Raw genomic sequence first — 24750 nt, 5'->3', positions numbered from 1 at the left:
ACCGTCACAAACTATACAGATTACCGTGGTAGCCTCACAATTACTGTGGCACTTCAAAAAACTTTTCGTGCCTTTGTCGGGAGGTCCTTTCCCTTCCGCCATGTTTTCCAATTGTATCTATGGCCGAAAGCTATGTGTCTCTCCGACGGACCACGACTTATACGCGAGGCCCTGAATCTCGCCTCGCGCTTGCGCAACGTCGCGTTTCAACGATGCGCGATTTGCTCGATTTCGCACCTCGTTACAATATTTCGATACAAGTTCGTACTTTTCGCATGTGTATCGAAAGTTATTTTTCGACAGGGGGCGTAAAATGTGCTTAAACTCACGCAGTGCGTGTGTAAAAGTGAATTTTACACACACTGAATCGGAAAATATTTTAAATAAAATGATGATTAAATTAATTGAATGAATAAATTGATCTTTATGTAAAGATATGAAATATGATTTTATGTAAAATGACATAATTTTTCATACTTATATTGATCCGCAGTGAAAAAAATTCTGCACACAACAGTTTTTATCTGAATAGTTTTTAGAAATTTTCAGCAGAAGAATGTTGGAATTGAGACAAAGACAACAGGAAGGTTATTTACAGGTATCATTAGTTTTCTTCAGTTTACTGCGGGTGGTACCAGATTTGAACAGTTTTCAGCAGTTACGTAAATTTGATTCTATTATGTTATTAAAGGCGTGTTTTTAAAATAAAAATCAGTAAAAATCCGAAGATAACTGTTTTGATTGGGGAAAAACTAGTGAATGTAGAAGACAACAATTATAAAATGAAGAAAAAAACTGTTTTAAACTATGAAAAAACTGTTGTCTTCACTTATTAATAGTTATTGTCTGTTGTATTCATTTGTTTGATTCATTTACAAAATCGTAAAATTTTCTACCTGAAAAAAACTGAAGCCAACTGATAAAAACTCTAGCAAATTAAATAAAACTGAAGACAACAGAAGTTTATTGTTGTCTATGTCTTAATTTCGACTGTTTCTGCTGTCATCTACAGTTCATAACTGTTTTCCTTAGTTGTTTTCATTATTCTTTTTCGCTGGGGATTTAAGATATCGTTATCATTTAATATAAAAGTAAATATTGTATTATGCATTACATTTTAGTAGAGAATATAAATGTTATAATTGTTACAATCCTACAATCTTCATTATATTATAAATGTAAATAAAAAAATTTTTAATTAATATTATTCTATAGTTATATTTTGTTAATATAATTAATACTGTCATCAAATAATTTCAAAGAGTTTAAAAAATTTTTTAATATTCCTGTGTACTAGTAGCTATAACTACTTTTATAGAATGTTGGATATATCGAATATATTCATTTGACGGTAGTTAATTCTCGTAGGACGTTTATGAAATCGTGCTTTTGATTGGTTCGAATTTATAGATCCGGCAATCTGATTAGAGCATTTCAAAAACTTTCCACATGAATTAACTACTGTAACATACCGAATAGGCCTCCATTAAAGAAGGTGTAACATAACAAATAGGGCGCCACCATTAAAACCACGGCTAACTCGCGAGACGCGCGGGCGCGAATCTCAAAACTGAAAAACACACGAGATTCAAGGTACATAGAAACGCGGCAAACAAGACAGTAAAATGCGGGATTATCACTGATCGCTCGAAGGGCTATAGAACATAAACCGGACGAGCCATAAAGAGGGCCATAAAACGCCACAAAAACCAAGACCCGAGACGATGGCCAAGGAGGGCCTGAGAATGCCCAGACGCCATCTGGCAGGATTAGGACGAGGCCTTTTTCCCCGGGGTTTTACCCGACCTTGCCGCCGTTCTAACCACCGATATCCCTCTCCCGGACCCAGGGACGCGGGGAGGAGGGGACAGAATCCAGCGAGGCGGAGACCTTCACATCACCACGGCCGTCAGCATCCCTCTCCAGCACCCGGATCTTCCGGGAGGAGGCTACGTATACCCGTTCCCTGGAGGCTACGTGCAACAGAGAAGAGCATCTCAGAGACAGATTAGTTCGAGCCGCAACGGGAGCAACGCCGATTCAAAAGGCGCGCGCTCCATGCTACCACTTTTCACCAAGCGAACGCACCGGGCCATTACACTACCATAGAGTGTACATCTAATATTTAATAGTATATTTAACAATGACACATCAAATAATTAAATATCATTACAATGAATTTGTAAGTCGCGAGCGAAGCGAGCGTTCCTTGCTAGTAGTATATTATGACACTGTTATGGGAGATGGTTTTCTACCTTATATTGCTCGACATTTTTCGCACGAGCAAAGCGAGTGGGAAAATCGAGCAAGGTAGAAAAACACCTCCCACAATCTATCGTCTTACTGAACTGACTGATTTTGGCTTTTTGGCAAAACCAGGAGTGATGTTGAGAACCTTCCAACGTGTTCTCAAATTTGTAAGTTAACTAAAGGTTGTCTAATACCTCTTTCTGACACCAAGATTGTCATAACTACACAGAAAGAACAACTTTTTGTCATCTTTTTCTATTTTCAGGATCCAAATTTTTCCAGAACCAATTTGAGACCATTTGAACGGTTCGTCGAGGTATTTTATAGTGAAAAGAGGCTGTTACCCTTTGGATAATACTCGTATAGCAACTTCAGAATTAGTAGGATGCCATTACCATAAATTTTCCATCCTTAATTTACGGTTTTTTTGAATTTTCAGGATAATCCGATTAACACTGGTGATTTTGCCACTCGCCATTCAAAAGCTGAGAATTTTCTACAAAATTTAACATTTTTTTGAAAATTTTTAGATGAAATAAAAAGTGGGCAGCAGGGGTGTAACGTTGGGAAAGAATGCCTCAATATATATATATATATATATATATACACATATGTATATTATAGAATTGTGATACCAAGTGCAGCAAAAGTGTTACTAAAAATTTGTATTCAATATTATTGTGTAGACAACAATATATAATGTTATTATATTGGCTATAGAAACAATATACTTTATAAAATTTTGATTGTTATTAATAATTACATTTGATAATCGTTTATTAATTTTTACTCTATATTTTAAAATTTGCTTTTAATAATGTTATTAGAAATTTGTTCAAATTCTGTAAAATATTTAGACTTATCATTAATTTTCTTGTTTAACTCTTGTTTAACTATAGTTTAACTTGTTTAACTCTTATCATGTTATAGTTTGATTTTCTGTTCTTGCGATTTTAACATTGATTCATGTAAATAAGTATCATATTCTTGCTCAAATTTAATATGTTCATCAATGATATATCTTTGATATAGAATCTCCAAATTTGACTGTTCATTTTCATATTCTTCAATTAAAGTATCAACTGATATATTCTGAGGTTCCATTGTTCTCTCTGTAAAAAAATAAAAATTATATTATTACATATATAAATTGTTATAATACACTAAGTTACATTCTCAAGATGTTTGCATAAGAATGGGTCGAGATTTTATTTTCCGTAAACGATACAATATTTATAGTATTTATACATTTTCTTAAATTTTATCTATTTTTTTTCTTCATTCTACAAAATAAAATATTTTGATTTGAATATATGAATAATAAATAGTTTGTGTTTTTATATTAAATATTAATACCTCAATAATAAATATTTTTGTGCCTGAGATAAGATCTTCTAATTCCATTGGATCATCATTAAGAATTTTGTAATGATCTTCATCTCTTACTTTTAAAATATAAGTATTGCCTAATAAATTAAATTAAAAGTTATAAAAATTCAAAATAATTAAAACAACAATATATATATATATATATATATATATATATATATATATATATACCGTTCTCTTGAAGATCACCTATGATTTCTAATTTTGTTCCTTTTTCGATTTTAAATTAACATTATTTCCTATATTTATCGATACATCTAATTTGTATGTTCCATCTGTTATGGCTCCAAAACACTCAAATTCATTGTTTTTATTTTTTTGGATAAAATTATTTCGCAAAAAACCTTTGATTTCTAGAATATTCATAATGAATATAAATAAGTATAATAAATAGCAAGATTAATTTTTTTGTACTTATAATTTTTTTTTTTTTCATTGGTACTTCAGAGAATTTGATTTTCGTAGGTTCATTTTTTAATAAATTAAATTGTCCTAATTTACATACAGATGAATAATGTTGTAAAGTAAGATCATAAAATATATTTCCTTTTGTATATCTTTTCGCTTTTGTTACCGTTACACTTTCTAATAAAATTTTCTACATAATAATATTGTTTCGTCTCTGTCGGTCTTCTCGAGGTAGGTTGTGTGGTGAGAAAGGAGAGAAAGAACTTTAAGACATTTTGTCTTTTCTTCTCAACACTTCGACGGACAATGCCGCCCTCATCAGAAGACTGATGAGAAAATTTTTTATTAAAAACTTGTTGTATAACAATATATCTACAGTGTGAAGAATAGAACTTGCAGAAGAATAGAACCTGTAGAAGAATAGAACGCGCGATTTTTAAATTACACATCACAACATCCTCAAATGTCTCAAAAAATCGCCATGGTGTACAATCTTGTCGATAGAGCGATAAAATTATCCAACAAGAAATTTCACAATAAGAACATTCAAAACATCAAAAAATTACTGCATGAAAATCATTATCCACCCGCCTTCGTTAACAAATATATACGAAAAAGAATGTCAACGTTAACATCGAAAACATTGTCAAGGCAACAGATTAGCAGTAATGAAAAACGCAATATTGTAAGCCTACCCTATATTCAAGGTTTTTACGAGCAGACCAGTCATACATTCAAGACTCTCAACATCGAAACTATACCGAAAATAAATAGCCAAATAAAAAACATCATTATAAAAGGCAAATAACGTTGTCTATAAACTTGAATGTAATGATTGCTCTGACACGTATGTAGGCCAAACAAAAAGGAATGTATGTATACGTATAAATGAACACAAAAAATCGAAAAATACTGTAATCTTCGATCACGTGAACAATCTGAATCACACTTTCAATATTGAAAACTACCACATTAAAGACAGAGAGATCAATTTAAATAAAAGACTAGTTTCCGAAATGCTACACATACACCTACAAGAAAACGTTATTAATAAGAAGGAAGACACTTAAAATTCAAATACAGTATACACGCACCTTATACACCAGCTGAAAACAAAACAAACATAAGCCAGGCTCTGACGTCAATAGCGGAAGAAATTGTCAACAAGGCCGCTCGACTCTCTTCTTACTGCTCCGCGCTATATAAACACGACGAAAATCTTAACTTGCGCAAACTATAATCAAAGAGCTGAGACAGAAACACTGTTCACCTACGTTCTCCCCGCGCGGCGGGGAAGCGCCTTCTCGACAGAACTTTGTATTGATCTTCTCCATAATTGTAAGTTCTATTCTTCACACTGTACATATATTGTTATACAACAAGTTTTTAATAAAATTTTTTCACATCAGTCTCCTGATGAGGGCGGCATTGTCTGTCGAAACGTTGAGAAGAAAAGAGAAAATGTTTTAAAGTTCTTTCTCTCCTATCTCTCCACACAACCTGTCTCGGGAAGACCGATAGAGACGAACCAATATTCTTAATCACCACCGAGGGACAGCATCAGATAGAGAAAAACCATTTTTCTCTAAAAATATTTTTTTTTCTACAAAATAATTTCAATTGGAAAAATAAATCAAACGAAAATAAAAAATAAAAATTAAGATTTATAAAATTTTGTTTTCCTCATTATTTTTCAATTCAGAAACAAATCTTGGAATCATGTCATCATACATATTACATTGAATACGTACGCCATCGTTATTATTTAAGATAAATTTAAACATTTTTAATTCTTCATTTTTTATACTATTGTTATACGTTTTTTCACCAATAATTTCATTTATATATCCAACTATCGAATTAATAAAAATAATTCAAATTATTTAATAAGTAGTGATGTAGAAATAATATAGAAAAAATATTTTGTTAGATAATTACGCTGATTTGTCTCCTACTTTTATTTTTGTTTTCAAAAATTGTGAAGCTGATAAAGATACGGGTAGCGCCCGTAAGAGCTAGTCGGCGCGAGTGCAGGGTAGTGCGTCGTTGGCTCAGTGGTTAGAGCACGCGCCTTGAGATCTCGGGGATGTGGGGTCGAATGCTCCTCGTCGCTTTACTTTTGTGCGAATTAGTGCCCGGAAATCCCGTTACAATATTTTCAAACTAATTTGTCGCTGAAGGATAATCTATCGTTACCTTTATCTCTAGTTTAATTTCTAATGCCGAATCTATTGCGTTTCCAATTGTCTTTCTGTCTTTCTTTAACTTATTATGTAGATCAATATTTTTATAACTTTTAGCGACTTACCATACTCCATCTTGAACTTTGTCTATCTACTTCTGTATCAGTCCTCTTTTTCACACGTATTTCTAATGTTATCGTTATTTCTGACTACATCGATATCCCTATACATTTATCTACGACTCTGGATCTATCACGAATTTCATCGTTATCCTGATTTCTGTCTTTATCTCCTTATTCTCAGATTTCTCATCTATCTCCGATCTTCGTCATTAAGTTTTTTTTTTAAGTTTTTGTCGGAATTGACATCTCTACTCATATTCACGTCTTTACCCATATTCCAGTCCTTCCTTTTTCTTTATGGTGAATTCTACTCATATCTTTAATATAATTCTTAAATTTCTAGCTTGAACTTCATCTATATTAAAATCTATATTTTTATTATTTTGTTATCTTTTGAGACTTCTTCTCTATTACTATCTCTATGTAAATTCCAATTTTCATCGTTATTTCTTTATTTTCTATTTCTTTTTGACACCCGGTCCATTTCTAATCGCAGCTGTTCTAATCACAACGTAATAAGTACGAAAGCGCAATGCTCTTTGTAGAGAGGGACCGTAGCGCTCAGTGCCAGGTACAACAGTTACCCCTGTATATGGCAGCTACGGACATTGATGGTAGGGAATGCTGCGCCCCGAAAAGAAACGCTGCGATTTAATAAAAGCCTGAGATTGCGCTGCGTACCCTGTGAAACAGGAACTGCAGCCGTATCTTGAACGTAAGAGGTACTTTGTCCTTGCTCAAAGACGGCTGATGTCAGACATTTTTTCGTGTATATTTCTACCCTTTTAGAAACCCAGCGATAAAGATAGCACTACATATGTAGCTCTATCTCTATTGCTACCCAAACCTTTGATTGGTCTAATTTATCTCTATCTGTAACCGAAACTTTTACGCGCACCTTCGGAATTATGGACGCCTTTTGTATTTCTTACTTTATAAGGACGCCTTTTGTATTTCTTATATATACGTTACAAGATGTCGATTCGAGCTACACTGAAAAATATAGGCGCGTATGCTGCCCTCTGCTGGTCACCGTAGGCTTTCTTTGCAGGGGGACTGATGTCCTTTCGTGTTGGGACGTATAGTGCCCCCTTGTGCATGATAGCGCTCCCGTCGCTATGCCGCAGCTCGCAACCCACCTGGAAATGTTAGCGGGGCTGCCACGTTATAAGAGATGGCTCCTTTGTGGTTGCCACGGTTGGCCCACATCGAAAATGTAATAGTGCCCCCATATGGCCTGGCTCTAGGCCGCCGCGGGCGCGCACGATTTACCTCACTCGGGTAATGATGCTGCCGTTTGCACATGTGCGTACAATATTAAACGCAAATGCAATCTGTCAGTCGCCTTGTGTAAGTGTGCGTCTGTTCGGTCTGTTCGCTGACGTGGCACATGCGTACTGCGCGCTCGAGCTATGACTGTTATATGCTCCCATAACTCCGAAATCTAATCTAACATACGCATGTTCAATTAACTAATTTTGCTGTGTAAAGTGTATGATTTATCGATGTACCGTTTATTTATGGATAATATAACGTGGTAAATGCGTTATTTGTTGCGTAAATAAAATTCAACTGGTTATTTGCAATTTCAAAATATCAATAACTACCAGTTAGCCAAGTTAATTTTCGGCTACCGTGTCAGCGTCAGTGATGTCAAAACTCCGATCCGTAGTTTATGCGTGGTGGAGCGTACGAAGTTGGTTGCGTTCCGTTCCGCTTTGATTCTTTGGACTTTGAGTTTGGAGATGAACAGACCCGTTTTTTAGAGCTTGTTTCAGATTACGCTGATTGCGTCTTTCCGGAGAGCAGGAGACAACAAATTAACCTACATGCAATACTTTTAACAGATTGATCGATAAAAGATTAATTGGAAAAAAGATTGTATTGATTGTAGGCAAGTATTTATCTTAATTTAGTTAACCATTTGTAAATACCTGGATATCAATAAATAATAAATACAATATAATAAGCACTTTTTTATATTAGAGAGTTAATTTATACATTTGATGTTATTAACTGTTGATTTGTATTTTATTTATACTTAATTTATTGTTTTCTACATGCTTTAATATTAATGAATACTCTTGCACCTTTGTATGTATTGTTACTCATAATAGTCGAATAAATACTAATTTTAGTCAATGATCCATTTCACCGTTTAACGACAGAGAATCTTATAATATAGCAGAAGATTCGTTAAAGATTTATGCAGTTTGTCTAGAAGTATTTTGTATATTACCACAGGTTTGTTTGAAATTGTACTTTTTATGTGAATATTGTATTTGTCTTTTCAGATACTATAAAAGGATTTTCCTTATCACCTCATACCATGCAGATCCTACGCTTATTTTGATAGGTAAATCAACATTTTGCAATTCTTATATTTTAGTTACCATTTATTTTAGGAAAATGTTTATTTTTCTCGAAGAGAAACTTGTGTAACTAATAATTTTGTTTAATGATCAATTTTGGTTATTTTTCTTAGGTTTATAGATTTCTCTACATCCTTTATTGAATGATTTTCAATAAAAAAAGCATATATCTCGTAGAGTCTTCTTTTGATTTTCAAATAAACTGTTTCCAATTAAATGAAGTTACATAGCTTCCACTAACTTTTAAATACTTATTTATATGAAAGTGATATACGCTATCAAAACATAAGCTTATAAATTCTTAGCTTTACATCAATTATCCCAAATTTTTCATTATAAAGTTTCAGCTGTAAGATTGATGACTTTTTGATATAAATTAATAAAACTATTAATACATAAATAATGTGTCAGTTTATATGCTCAATCATACAATAAAATTATTATCCCTATTTCAACTAAATCTGTAAATATTTTGTTGCTTTTATTTTTTAGTATAGACCTGTTAGTATAACTTTGGAAACTGGCTTAATTCGTTTGACAATTTGTATCAAAGATTTGTAAAAAACATGCATCTAAGTTGTCTGTCTCGAGAATGTACACGATTAGCATATGATTCATATTAAATAATTCTATTGCTTCCATTTTATAAGGAAGCTTTGTAATAGTAAATCTATTAATTATTATAAAACCGCGTTGGATATGGATTTTAAAGTTTTTGTAGCCAAAAAGTAGTACTTGTGGATTTAGGTATTTGTGCATTTATTTACAACAGGATCTAACCTTCTATAAGGTGAGTTTTTATCTATTTAAACAAAAACTAGAATCTGTAGAAATTATTTATTTTAGCTTAATATAAACACTACTTACAAATCATTTTTTAATGCTTATTTATATACGTATATGAGCATTAAAAAATAAATTGTAAGTAGTGTTTATATTAAGCTGAAACACATAATAAGTTGTTGTGCATAGATAATTCTGATAAATATGGCTATCAGACTGGGCTGTCAAGACGTTTTCTCATGCACCCCATTTTTTAAATTATCAGTCTTGATGTTTTGATGGAATGCTAATAGAAAACAGGTGTATAGATTGAAAAAAGGCGTTTATTTTCATGAAGGAAATAGCTCTTGAACAAAAGTGGCGATGTGGTCTTGGTGAGCTGTCCTGAAGGACTGAGAGGGAGCCCGTTTGCTCTGCGAACAAAAGTCTACGATTCGCGTCAAAGGAGGAGCGCCCTCTCTTACGAGATTGAGAAAACTTCCTGCTAATGCCATATCACAGCAATTTCATCAGGAAAATCCTTTGATTATTGATCAAATACCGCGTACTGTACACAATGTAGATTTTGCACTTACAATCGAAAATATTAGAAATGAATGGCATGAACTTTTAAATGAAATGCCGCTATTAAAGGAGAATACAGAACCAAATGCATTTTGGCACTCAGTATCACAGTTGGAAGATATAAATGGAGAAAAACGTTTTAGGAATCTCTCGAAATTTGCTTTAAATATTCTCACTGTCCCTCATTGCAATGCTGAGCCTGAAAGAGCATGGAGTGAGGAGAGACTTATTAAAACACGATTACGCAATCGTTTAACCTTGCCTAATCTCTGTGCTCTAATGATGGCCAATGATTTTTTACGATTTAATGGTTGGGCAGATAATATATTACTTTTTGAGCCTACTGAAAATATGCTTCAAATAGTTATTAATAAAGTGTACAGTGGAAATAATGCCAATGATGATGAAGATGACGATGATGAAAATGAGCCAGATGTAGATCACGTAGGTGTTGTACATTATTTGTTGCAATAGAATATTTATTAATATCCTTAATATATTATCAAATAATAAATAGCTACTAAAATTTGAATAGAAATAATGAAGAGTTAACTTCTGACAAATAATTGTTTATAACGCGTTAGATATCGAAAAAAAAAATGTTATTTATTATGTGTAAATAAGTAAGATTATACATAACCATAATTGTTCCATATCTTTAATAACACTTTATGTAATAGCATTCCTTGTACTTTATTTGTATTTATAAAAATTTTATCTTCAAAAGACCAAGAGATTGTTATTCTAGTATGTTGCTACAGCTGTTCACGTATAATACGTTACCAACATATTCACCCTTGAAGTTGTAAGCTTAGAATAGCGTATTTATGATAAAATGCTTGTATAAATTTTCTAATTATTCATATAAAAATGAATATTACATGTAAGTAATTCGACTTACTTTTAGCTATTATACTTCATATTATTGCATTAATTACTTAATTTCATGTATCAAATCGGATAATCATTGATGTAAATAATAAATATACTTGTGTTAATTTGACATAACTGATGCAAAATAAGTTGTATATGAATCTTTATTCATAATGTATCACACTGTAAACAAAGAACTAATATTAGTCATAAATCAATACGTGCACTTTTCTTTTTACAATATTATGTGATAAAACTTTGTAAATACATACCTATTTTATTATTATACAATCAATTAGCGATATGAACTATATTGCAGTTGCAGTCAAATGAAATGCTGCCAAATTATTGACAATAAAGTATTGAATGACTGAATTTTTTTCTAACTAAATTTACTGCGTACTGCAATAACGTATAACTTTGCTTCAAAATATTGTTATTCTTGGAGAATTTTTATTTTCACAGTTCAGTACGATCATATCTTCATAATACTAAATGCTTCTGAGTCAATGTCAGTATTATTTAAACAAAATAATGTAATACGGTAAATATTAATCATTTAAAGGCTGTAGAATCATGGAGATTTATATTTTCAATAATACGTTAGATCAATAACAATCTTGAGTCAAATATTAACTTTAGTTACTTAAATATTGATTACATTAAATATATCAGTACTATATATAACAATAAATGCGAAAATTGTTCACATATTTGAAAAAAAAATCGAATACATTTGTGTGGCAATATAATGCTAGATACTTATTATTTAATAAACGTTGTCGTGTATATACGCAAATAAATCCTGCACTTGCACAATTGCACATTTATAAACATTATCAGCTGTTCACGTTCTGGCGAGAAAATAGGAATCTGGAAGTTCGCAGGAATGGAATTGAGGGACACATCTTTTTATCTCCAAAGTCCAAAGAAGCGAAGCAGAACGAAACGCATCCAACTTGGTGCCACTATGGCAGCCATGCTCAGCCCCTAGGTGGCAGTAGGGCAACCACTGCTGGCCCACGGCAGTGCCACCTCCTATTTCCAGTCGGGAAATAGAACCTCAAATTTCAACACAAGTCGTTTATGAGAGTACCGCGGTTCACAAGCGAGCATGTGCTTTACCGAGAAGGGGCATCAGGGGTTCGATTGAAGTAAACAATGTATCGCAAATATATCGAAAAACAACGAACGATTGTCTACTTTTAGCGTTGCACAAGCCTATTGGAAATTGAGGGAAAGAATTCTTGAACCGGCGGCGGCGGCGGCGAAATTTTTTTTATAATATACTAGTGGGGTACCCCCTGCTCGCTTCGCCCGCCAACCCCCACGTACGTCGTAGTGAAAATTTTGATTTTAATATAAGTAAAGCATAAAAGCGTATAGATGGGCTGTATACGCGTTCAAATAATAAACTTTAGTTTCATTTTTTTAAAGATTTTATTGATTAAATATCAATATATAATGTATTATATTAGCTATAGAAACAAAATATTTCATGAAATTTCGATGGTTATTTATAATAACATTTGGTAATCGTTTATTAATTTTTACTTGAAATTTTAAAATATTCAAAATGTCTTGAATTATATCATTTGGAATCTGATTAAAATCAGTAAATGAAACATTTCAGATTTATTATTATTTTTCCTATTTAATTTTCTCTTGTCATATAACTGTTTAATTTTTTGTTCTTGTAACTCTTGTAACATTGATTTATGTAAATTTAGTAAATATTCATCATATTCTTGCTCAAATTTTATGAATTCATCTGAAATTTTTTGATCGAAATTTGATTGTTCATCATCTTTATTCGCTTCTATTATTATATTTAAAAATGAGGTTCCATCTTTATAAAATTCTGCAACGAAAATAATAATTTAACTATGAAACAATAGTAATAATAAGCATTAAAAAAATTATTTATGATACACTTTTGTATACACTTATAAAAAATTGTTTGTGAGTCTACTGATAGGTAACGAAGTAACAACTCGTGCGCACCCGCTTTTATTTGTATATCTTACTTTTTAAAAATATTTCCTTTTTCAAGAGTTATTTCCACTATAACTCATGAAAAGATTTATATGAATGAGTTATAATATATTCGTATAGACTCAATAGTAATACCCCGTCAAAACGATCAACGTTGATTCAATGCTGATATATACGCAATACTGATATAAGTTCCATCAGGGTTGAAATAAAATTGTAAAAAAAAACCGCCAAGACGTGGGCTTGAACCCAAGACTTTTTGATTAGTAGACGAACGACTTGACCACTATGCCATTTCGACACTTGCAATCTATATCTCATAATATAACATACACGGAAACCTATAGGTGACAAATAGTCTCGAAGCTGAGTACCTTTCCGAGAGCACAGAGAGGTACAGTTGAGGGTCCAGTCCAGTATTATTATAAAAATCATGATAGAGTAGGTTAATTTTTGGTTATTCTCTATAGGATTCCGTTTATGTTAAATTATGAGATATAAATGTAAGTGTCGAAATGGCTAAGTGGTCAAGTCATTCGTCTACTATTCAAAAGGTCTCGGGTTCGAGCCCAGGTTTTAGCGATATTTTTTTTTACAATTATTTATTTCAACTCTGATTGAACCCTGAAATCCAGCACTGAATTCAGTCTGAAATCAACGCTGAATCCACGTTGCGTTTTCGGACAAATTCAATGTTGATTCAACGTTGATTCAACGTGGATTCAATATTGAATCAACGCTGATTTCAGACTGAAATCAATATTGAAATCAGCATTGAATCAACGATGATCGTTTTTACGGGGTAGACTCAAAAGAAGCATTTGCACAAAATTTTCTATATCTCAAAATATTCCATGACCTAATTGCTTTTCCTTAATTTCCAGAATTCCTCAATGACCTGGGCATCTTCCGATTATTGCCGATTATAAGCTGTAAAGCATTCCCTCATTCTGGCTCAAACTTTTGAATTTTATATGAAGAGTAAAAAAATATTTGTAATAAAAACTAAAATCTACTATCTTGAGTAATCAAATAAAAAAATTTATTAAGTTGTAATAATGTACATTCGATGATAATCATAAAAATAATATGTTTAGAAACACAGTGAGTAAAAGATTTTTGCTCTTGTAAAGCTCAAAAGCTTTCTTATAAGCTCTGGCTCTGACGAATAGTGGGACCACGAAAAAGAGAAAGATTTGCACTATGATAATGATGAAAATATAGTTTTAAAGAGTTTTCTTTCATCCGAAATGTAAGAGAAAGTAATGTGAGAAAAATAATACTCTCTCTTGATTTCAATCTTGAATTTCATCTGTTTCTTTTTTTCAGTCTGTAAAAATGCTAATTTAAAGTTAGTTTAAATAAAATAAATAGAAATTAATATAATTTAAAAATGATGACATTCGTACTCAATAAGAAATATTTCTGTGCCCGAAATAAGATCTTCTAATTCCATTGTGTCATCATTAGGAATTTTGTAATGATATTCATTTTTTACTTTTAAAATATATGTGTTACCTTGTAAATATAAATATATACAAGTGTAAAATTATTTTTTAAAGCAATTCATATTGAAAATATATAGAAGTCATATTTACCATTTTCTTGAAGATCACCTATAATTTTTAGTTTGGTTCCTTTTTCCATATTCACATCTAAACTATCGCCTATATTTATCGATACATTTAATTTGTATCGTCCATCAGTAATGGCTTCAAAGTATTTAAATTCATTGTTTTTATTTTTTTGAATAAAATTGTTACGCATATATCCCTGAATTTCTAGAATAATTACAAAAGTATCCCAGTATCAGTACAAAAATGAATTATAATATAACTTTAAAATAAGATTTTTTTTATTTACTTACTCACAAATCCTTTTTTTGTTGGTATTTATGAAAATTTGATTTTCAAAGGTTTATTTTTTAATACATTAAACTCTCCTAATTTATATATTGTCACGGAGCAACTGGGCTTTAGCGCGACAGCCGCGAAGATGCTGTCGCGTCAACGAGGGGGATTATTCACTTCTTTTTATCTCCGCACGGCTATCCCTCGATGATGCTGAAGTCGGCGACGGACGTTAGCCGTCGGTGCAATGCCGACTCCGTACTATGTCTCCGGTCTCCGACCAGGCGCGCGCTCTGTAGCCGCGCCGCGATGTAACCGGCTTTACTCTACCGGGTTCGTCGAAAGGACATAACGGGAATACGGAATAAATACTCATGCGTTCGTGTACAATTGAAAGATGGCTATATTCTTGAAGATGTTGGTACAATATATCGCGCGTCGCGAGAGGACGAGTTCGCACTCGCGGCTCGGACTGGAGACCGACGACTCGGTGGCAGCGAGCCTCGGCCTCGGCTCCTGCAGTCGATTCGGTTGTTTATAAATCGCGCAATAGCTAACGTGACGAACTTACAGTTTGGACGCGCGCGTGTGGTTCTCGTTCGCCGCGTGTCCGTCGGCCGCCGACGGGGAAAAGTACTTTGATGGCCGGGAGGCGTCCCTCTAGGCTGAAGCAGCGACGTGCTGTGGTACCCCGGAAGCTCCAGGTGAAGGTGGCTCGGGTGTGTCCTTCCAGCAGGTGGTCTCGAGCCGTCGCTGTTCTCTCTCGTCTCAGTCGCACGGGTAAACGCGGGTGACGTACCAGTAAAAGTCTCCCACACGTCCTTACTGTAGTCGAGCTTTTGCCTATATGTCTAGCGCGCTGATTTCGCGCGCGCTTCCCGAGTACCGCCGAACTGGCAACGTTGCCCTCACGCATAAAATGGTCGCGCGAAATACGAATTCGCGTTCGCTCGTTACAATATAGATGATTAATGTTGTAAATTACGATCATAAAATATATTTCCATTTGAATATTTTTTTGGCCTTTGTGACAGTTACACTTTCTAATAAAATTTTCTACAGAATAATATTATTATTGATTAAAATAAAAACTAAATGAAAAAAAATCGAGATACATAGAATTTAGTTTACCTCATTATTTTTTAACTTGGGAGCAAACTTTGAAATTATATCATCATACATATTACATTGAATTCTCACACCATCATTGTTGTTTAAAATAAACTTGAAAATTTTAAATTCTTCATTTTTTGGCGATTGATAAAAGTTTCTTCTCCAATGATTTCGTCTATGTAGCCAAAAACAGAACTAGAATAAACAGATTTATTTGAATCTCAAATAATTATATTTTATAATAAAATGTAATTATATAATTACGCTGATTTATCTCCTATTTGAACTTTAAAAATTCTGAAGATGATAATGCGATCGTTTTTCTTTTTTTTCTCCTATCAATATTTTCTGAAGCTTTCCTTTTGTTTGCCATATCAATACTATTCCTAAATAGAAAATATTTAACGTATATAAAACGTATTCATGTAGAATACATAAGTATTAATTCACAAGGATTTTTACTTTAATATGTTATCTAAGATGTCTATTATAGTTATCTGTTCTATAAAACTTTTTCCACAATGTATACATATTTTATTTTTATTTTGATGCAACAATAAATGACGTTTCAAATGATAATATCTTATATTTTAATAATAAAAATAATATTTTACACATTTTACACACAAAAAATTTCTTATACGTGTGTGCTCATTCAAATGTCTTGCCAAATTGTACTTATTTTTAATATTTGAATCACAAAGTGTACATTTTTGATTTGATTTTATATGCATTTCACTCAAATGTTTTCTTAAGAAATCGTCATTTAAGAATACTTTTCCACAATGCGAACAAATATGTTTTTCATGGATTCTGTATACATGGTCAAATTATTATATTTATGTATACATAATAGAAATACACATAATAAAAGAAAATTTTACTTGTTCAATCTAACCAGATAATCTTCCAATACGACTGGATGCTGCTACTATTAATATAAAATATTAATATAAACAGTTGCAAAAATAGCAGATAGATCATTCTTTTCAGTCAATAATTATTATATTCTGTTTCAGACATATTGTTCAATATTTTTATTTTTCTTCTTGAAAAATTAATTTTGTTGGATTCTCTATATAAACATTTAGTCTAATAATAGATGATTCAATAGGTTTTGTGTATCTATAATTAGGACATTTGTTTTTATCTTTTTCTGTGGTATTCAAAATATTCTTCATCATCTTATTCATTTTAACAGAAGCCACGTAATCCGATTTTTTTGTTCCATAATGTTACGAATTACTGTAAATTATTATAAAAATAAATATAGCAGGACATGGACAAAATTATTATATTATAAGAAGATTATTTTACAATTTGAATATTTCTTTCCAGACAATATTTTTAATTACATTACAATCATCTGTTTTGTTTTGAATGAATATTTTTTTTAGGATTTTTGCATCGAGATAAAGCTACATATAACTGACCATGAGAAAACAAAGTTCTATGTAAGTAAATTCCGACCATTACAAAACTCTGTCCTTGAGATTTATTTATAGTCATTGCAAATGCCAAAATTATAGAAAATTGTCGACGAAATAAAATAAATGGCAAGGAAGTATATTCTCCAGTGTCTAAAATTATTCGAGGAATAAAAGCTATATTTCCTTTTTTGTCGCCTGTTATAATTTCTGCTTTAATATTATATTTGTATAGTTCAAAAACTTTTAATCTTGTTCCATTACAAAGACCATCATTCATACTTGAATTTCGAATCAGCATTACTATCGTTCCTATTTTTAAAGATAACTTATGCACTAGAAAGCCAGGAAATCTTAAAGAATTTAAATATTCTATGGGATACTTGTACTCTGCATTTACATCAGTTTGATCTACGCCTTTATGTCTAGCAGAATCAATACTATAGTATATAATACTTTCACTATCAATTTTTTTTTAAATCTTCTCGTTGATTTTATAAATATCTTCATTATGTGGTGATAAAATGATTTTATTTAACAAGTCATCACTGATATATTAGAACCATACATTTTTTTACAAATGTCATAACTTTTCCATGTATCGGAGATTTTGAAATCATCAATTTCTCCATCACCAATTTTCAATAAAAATGATGAAAAATCATCATTTTCAGATCTCATATTTGTTTTCAATCTTAATACTTTAATTTATCCATAAATTTGAATTTTTAATATATTCTTGTATAACATTAAATTTCGTGCCACATTTTATAACAGGAAGAGTTTGTCCAAAATCTCTGCCTAGAATTACCAATTTACCCGCAAAAGAAATGTTTTCTAATTTACAACAATCACGTATGGTATTATCAACAATTTCCAAAGCTGTTTTAGGAATCATAGAAGCTTCGTCCCAAATTATAATTTCGCATTCTCTAATTTTTTTTTATCGGATGGATGTTTTATTGACAAAATTCGTTTTCGTTGACTGAAATAATAATAAATCAAAGTATTGTATGAAAATGTTTTTCCTGTACCATCAGGTCCATCAATGAATATTATTTTTTCATTTTCTGGAGATTTAGTTACATAATCAAAAATATATTTTTGATCATTATTGAGTTTTGTATATAATTCAGTGAATGTTTTTTTGTAATCATCTATAGTAGATTCCAATGGTTTGTTCGTTTCAATAGAGGTTCTGGTAGTCCAAAATCTGAATATTTATAGTTTTCGTCATCTAAAATTTCTTGAATATGTTGTAAAGCTTGTTTTTCTACGTTGTCGACAAAGCCTTCACAAAAAAATTTTTGTATTATTCCCAAACAGTTTTTGCCAATGGTAATTTGTAAACAATTAAAAACGAAGCAAAAAATAAACGCAATTGCTTTAGTAACACAATTGTACATGCTTCATCAAATATGTGAAAAATTTCTTTATCGTTTTCTATTAATCTCATAGCTATCACTGTTTCAGTAAAGGTTAAATATGTTTTATTTTAAAATTTGTTCAAACCATCGAATGATGTCGCTTCTCTAACTCTGTGTAATATTAATTTCAAATAAAACAACTCACGTTCGTTTGGAATCACACAAACCAAACTTCCTAAGGTATTCGAATAATTTTTACGTTTAATCCACTTTTTTTCGTGAAACTGTAATGCTCTGGTATCTCACTATATAATAACTTTTTTGTATAATCATCTGTTCTATTTAGTTTAAACCATGAATTTAAAGTTTTCTCATGATTGAGAGAATCAATATCGATATGATTTTCATCAAAAATTACTTTTTGTTGATTCTCTAAATGAACAGCCAATTTAATTACACTATGAGAACGAGTGCAAATAGGTAATTCTACGATACGCTAAGCAGCTCCCATTGGACCTACGTATCTACAGTCCATGTATTCTGTAATTTCATCATATATTATTATGTTTTCATTATTTTTATTTATTTTAATATAAGCTCGATCGTGTCCTTTGTGTAAATATTTATATAAATATTTGATACTCATAATGGATGTACAATATTCAACATTAATATGGCAATTGTATTTTCTAAGCAGAATTAGATTATATGGAAGAACCATAGAATTATCAACTTTTACAGTTTTTCCGTAAAGTCTCTTGTTATATACGTCGTTTTTTATTTTATTATTTCGACGCTGATATCTAGAGAAACTATTCTTTTCGAATTGTGTTGCATCACAAAAAGATTTTGGAAAATTTTTTGAACAAGTTTTTGTGGTTTCATTATAACACAAAGTGTTTTTTGAATGAGGACCATGTAACATATGCTTAAACACTAATTCTTGTAGTACTACATCACTATCATCAGAAATTTCAGCTAAAATATATTTATCAATTTTTTCTGGATTTGTCAATTTTGACTTATGCTCCAATACTTATAACAAATGTGCATGAGGAAGACCTCTTTTTTGAAATTCAATCACATACACATAAGCAATAATTTTTCCAAAAATGTTAGCACTAAGAATATTAGCTAGAATCGCTCGAAATTTACAATAAAATAATTTTTTAGTACTCTTTTCAACTCAGGCCATTTTGGATTAGTTGTTATTGTCACAAATATATCCGGTGGGCTGCCTATTTTTCGCATTATAGCCATAGAATCGAGAAAACTTTGGTGCATGTATCTAGGACTTCCTATATACGTTGATGGCAAAACGAATACAACAAGGCCTTGATAACATTCTACACGTAATTTTTTCTGATTATATCTTAAAAAATTTCCTTTCTATAAGCTTGCCTCCCCCGACTAATTCATTCCAGTGTTTCTTGTCAAGCTCGAAACGATACAACTTTTACAAAAAAAAAAAAAAAAAAAAAACATTCTTTTGCGCTCTGATTGTAAACAGATGCCTTAATAAACTCTCAAGCGTACAAAATGCGCTGTAACAATCCGACTGATACAAACTCCGCTGTGGAAAGCCAAGGCACACGCGAGAAAGATGCGCCCAAACTGGGATATTGTCTTATATGGGATGTCATCATTTTCCACCTTCTGGGGCGAGATTACGGCACTTGTGTCTGGTAGGTTATTAGGTTTTAGCGTTTTGAAAGTCATACTTCAAGGCTATTTTGCTCGAGCAAGAGGAAAAAAAGTTTATCCGAAAGTTTATCTCCCGCATTTTTGGAGCTGTCAAAAGATTATTTCCGCTTCTTGGCAGATCAATATTAGGCAAGTTCAATGACTTTTACCTCCATAGAGGTTTAGTTTTAAGTTTAAACTTCCGAAAAATTCAAGAGTTAGCACTATATCTTGCTTTGTTCCACCAAGATTTAAACGAACTTTTTCCCAGTATGGAACAAGGCATGTTTTTCCAGTATGGAATGTGTTTTAGCATAGCATTGCCATACCGATTGTTTGACTTTTGAATGTGAGGCGAATCAAACACTTAGAATAATAAAAAAAGCATTGTTTAGCCTTGAAATGCTTTAAGGAAAGCTAGAAGAGAAACTGCTATCGATTTTGGTGCATTTTAGAAATATTGATAAAATCGGCGGCAAACTAGGATAAACCGGCTCAAATAAGAATTCTTCACTTAAAGCAAACAATTTTAATGGTTTTCCGACGTTTACAATGTATCGCATTTATTGTTAATATCAATGACGTTCCATACTGGGCAACACTTTTTAGATATCCCCAAAAAATTACTATTCTACGGTTTGGCTTCCAATTCGGTTATTTCGTAAAATAAATAGCATCCCCGTTCAAAACATCAGAGGCCCCTATAACAGCAAGCAAATCCTCCAGTTTGAACAACTTTCACTGCCCTAATCGAAATCTATAGCGAAATTAGCTAAGTCATTCCATACTGGGTGCATCTCTCCTAAATATACAGCATTCTTACTTCTCATATTAAAATACATAACTTTAAGATCTAAAAACTAGAACGACGACAACAGAATAACACAGAGAAAGAATGAGAGAGACGCGTCTTTGTAAATACAGGCTTCCTACGTGCGATGCAAGGCTGTAGGCTAAGGTTGCGACTGCACTCGGTATTATTTCGTCGGCGAATAATTTTTTTTAAGAGCTCAGAGAGTTATGATTTTTGACGTTAAATAGAAACCGGATGTATCAATGCAATTAATTTAATGATAATACGTTCTCTAGAATTGTAATATGCGGTTGAATCGGTTACGTATACAGGATTACGCGAGCGACTTTATTAAAGAAAATTAAATCAGTCTCTAATTTGAAACCATATAAACCATTCAAACCGTATAAAAGACCATACTATACCGTCCTTCGCCAATGCAGCTGCCACTTCTTGTGAGACTGATGAAGCCCGTTGGAATAACTTGTCAATGTCTATGGCAGCGCCCTTGAAGTTGGTGCCGTTATCACTGAATACCATCTTACAAAGTCCACGCCGAGCGGTGAATCTGCGAAACGCTGCTAGGAACGCAGCAGTGGACAAATCTGACACAACTTCAATATTTACGGCTCGAACAACCATATACACAAAGATTGCTATATATCCCTTTGTAGACTTGGCACTTCTGCCCTTGGAGAACAATATTGGAAACGGTTCCGCATAGTCCAGACCGGTGTATGTGAAAAATCGCTGGGGAGTAACTCGATATGATGGAAGCGGTGCCATTTGGTGCTGTACATTCTGAGCAGCGTAGCGAATACATCTATCCCTAAGCCTCCAACTCCTCGGCAGTAAAATGTCCAGTGCAGCGATTTCCTCTGGGTTTGCCTGCATTCGAACGCCATCTGTAAACACAAGCCAAAATTCGCAACATCTTCGGATAACTCGAAAACTTCTCCAAATAAGACAGCGATTGTGATTCCTGATTCTCGTCAACTTTCTTCTCAACAGCAACCTGTGCATTTACTACATCTAGCGAAACATCCACGGGCAATCTATCAATTACCTTCCTCTAATCATTCCTGATCCACTCAGGTCCTTCCCACCACAAGGAAGACTGCTGAAGCTGCTCCGACGAAAAACCTCGAGTTGCGCAATCGGCTGGATTGTCTTCCGACTTAACATGACGCCACTGCACCCCAGGCAGAGTAGTGATCACCTCACTCACTCTGTTTGCCACGAAAGTCTGCCATCTCGATGGGTGGCCCTTCAACCAATCTAACGCTACCTTGAAATCTGTCCAGCAATGCACTGAAACAGGCTTTAATAAAATTCCATCTAATAGGTTCTTCAACAATCTAACCAACAACACCGAGCCACACAACTCCAATCCAGGCAAACTCTCCGTCTTAATAGGAGCTACTTTCCTCTTGGACATAATCAACGCCGATTTCTGCCCTGGTATTACCATATACGCTGCCGCGACGAAAGCTCTCTGAGATGCGTCAGAAAACCCATGCAACTCCCACGATTTTTGCGATGAAGAGCCAAACCAACGAGGAATGCGCAACTGAGCCAATTCAGAAAGATCAGACCTCAACGTTTGTCACTGATCTAGAAGTTCTCCTGTGAGAGGTGAGTCCCGGTCGATACCATTAATCCACAAATCCTGGAGCATGAGTTTGGCCCTGACTAATACAGGTGATAGCCAACCAAGTGGATCAAACAACTTCGAAATCTCCAATAGAATCGATCTTTTTGACACAATTTTCGGAGCAACTGGAACCTTAACCTCGAAACGAAACGAATCGCTCGATGGTGTTCATTTTAGGCCCAAAGCAGAAACTGCCTCATCCCATTCGACAGCGAACTCTTTCTGCTTTTCCGCCTGGATATCCTCCACGATAGCCGAACTGTTTGACGCCCATTTACCCAACTCCATACCTGCTGATGACAGAAGCTTGATCAGCTAATTCCGAATCTCAATGGCCTCAGACTCATTGTCAGCGCCTACAAACGCATCATCTACATACATATTGTGTCTGAGCACCTGCGCAGCTAAGGGAAACTCTACACTTCCCTCACTCGCTAGCTGAAGAAGAGTTCGAATTGAGAGGTAAGGAGCGGAGCGTACCATACGTAACCGTCAACAACCTATAATCTTCGATAGGCTTCGAAACGTCAGAACGCCAGACTATTCTTTACCAATCAACGTCATCTGGGTGAATGAGGATCTGCCTAAACTCCTTGACGATATCAGCCGTAAATACAATCTTTGAAAATCTCCACATCGAAATAATAATCGTGACATCCGACTGCAATTTGCGACCCGTTAAAAGAACGTCGTTCAGCGATATTTTTCCAAAGGAACCATTAAAAACCACACGAAATTTGCCTTCCAGCCCCACCTCAGCCGAGTAAACTGGGTGATGAGTAAAATAGAACGTATTGTCCTTTCGATACGAACTATTTACAGGCTCCATATGACCTAAAGTCAGATACTCCTCCATAAACTTTCTATAGGCTCTATCTACTCTCGAATCCTGCGCTCGACGCTTCTCTGAGCATGCCACAGCAATTTGCCTCGTGTGTGCAAATGAAACCTCTGACAACTTCTCAGAGAATGGCAAGCGAACGACAAATCTGCCCTTGGAATCACGGTAGACAGTATCCGCGAAATAATCCTCGCAATACTGATCCGCCTTGGACAAAACTTTTGAAGTGGAAATTTCCTCCATCTCCCAAAACCTCTCTAACAATGACGAAACCGAAGGCTCCACTTCCACATGACAGGCCTGAGCAGTCATTCGAAAAACGAATCAATTTTCATGAAGTATTTACCAGGAAATTCCTTAATAGGCGTCAGCAGTGATTCAGGAACAAACCCAAGCAAAAAAAAAAACGATTAAAAATTAAAAAAGAAAATTTCTGCTATCGTTAATTAAATAAGAGTCGACAGTTGAAGGCTTCAATCCACTCCTAGAAAGAAAAAAGGTAAATCTTCAAACTTAATTTTACACTTCACCGAAAGAAAAAACCACATACGTCCTGTCCTACTATACAAATCAGAGCAGCAGAATCCATGGTATTGTGTCATTCCGGACATATTTTTGCAGCCCTCGACAACACCCATATCTCATCATAATACGTCTCCCAGCTCCCTATCTGCAGCTCTTGTCTGATAGCGAAGCTATACGACAGCTATATAACAAAAATTAAAACGATCAAAAAGAAATAAAAAAATAGAAACACCTCTATCTCTAGACGCACCACAAGTCTCCAAAATTCAACAGTCATCTTAGGATCGATACAGGTTAACGGATGTTTGTTGTTGATAACAAGATGTTCGTTGTTGGTTAGAAAAATCATAATAACCGTCTTTTGTTGACGGGAAGAAAGTAAGGAACGTAAGCAACTTTTTTCGCAACGTATGTATTGCATTCACTCGGAAGAGACAGAGAGAGAAAGAGAGTAAACACGAGCATGCTGTTTTTGTCGCTACTACTAAGCTCGTGCCATCAGCTTCGCATCTGCTCCTGTAATCAGTCTGTAAACTCAGATCTGCTTAAATCATTTTG

General features: G+C 33.5%; 1 protein-coding gene and 1 long non-coding RNA gene across 2 annotated transcripts in view; one reads left to right on the top strand and one right to left on the bottom strand.

Moving 5' to 3' along the window:
• The window catches only part of LOC100114775 (transmembrane protein KIAA1109), a 504143-nt gene that overhangs the window by 322851 nt on the left and 156542 nt on the right, over nt 1-24750 (top strand). The gene's annotated exons all lie outside the window — the stretch shown is intronic.
• LOC116416071 lies at nt 2837-12263 on the bottom strand. The gene is made up of 3 exons (XR_004226572.2): nt 11217-12263; nt 10712-11127; nt 2837-3362 (listed from the first exon to the last, which is right to left on the bottom strand). It is a non-coding gene; the product is annotated as an uncharacterized LOC116416071 (long non-coding RNA).

The sequence above is a fragment of the Nasonia vitripennis genome (assembly GCF_009193385.2).
Source record: "Nasonia vitripennis strain AsymCx chromosome 1 unlocalized genomic scaffold, Nvit_psr_1.1 chr1_random0016, whole genome shotgun sequence".
NCBI classification, from domain to species: domain Eukaryota; kingdom Metazoa; phylum Arthropoda; class Insecta; order Hymenoptera; family Pteromalidae; genus Nasonia; species Nasonia vitripennis.
The sequence above is the reverse complement of the archived record's forward strand: the minus strand, read 5'-3'. Positions and strand labels throughout refer to the sequence as shown.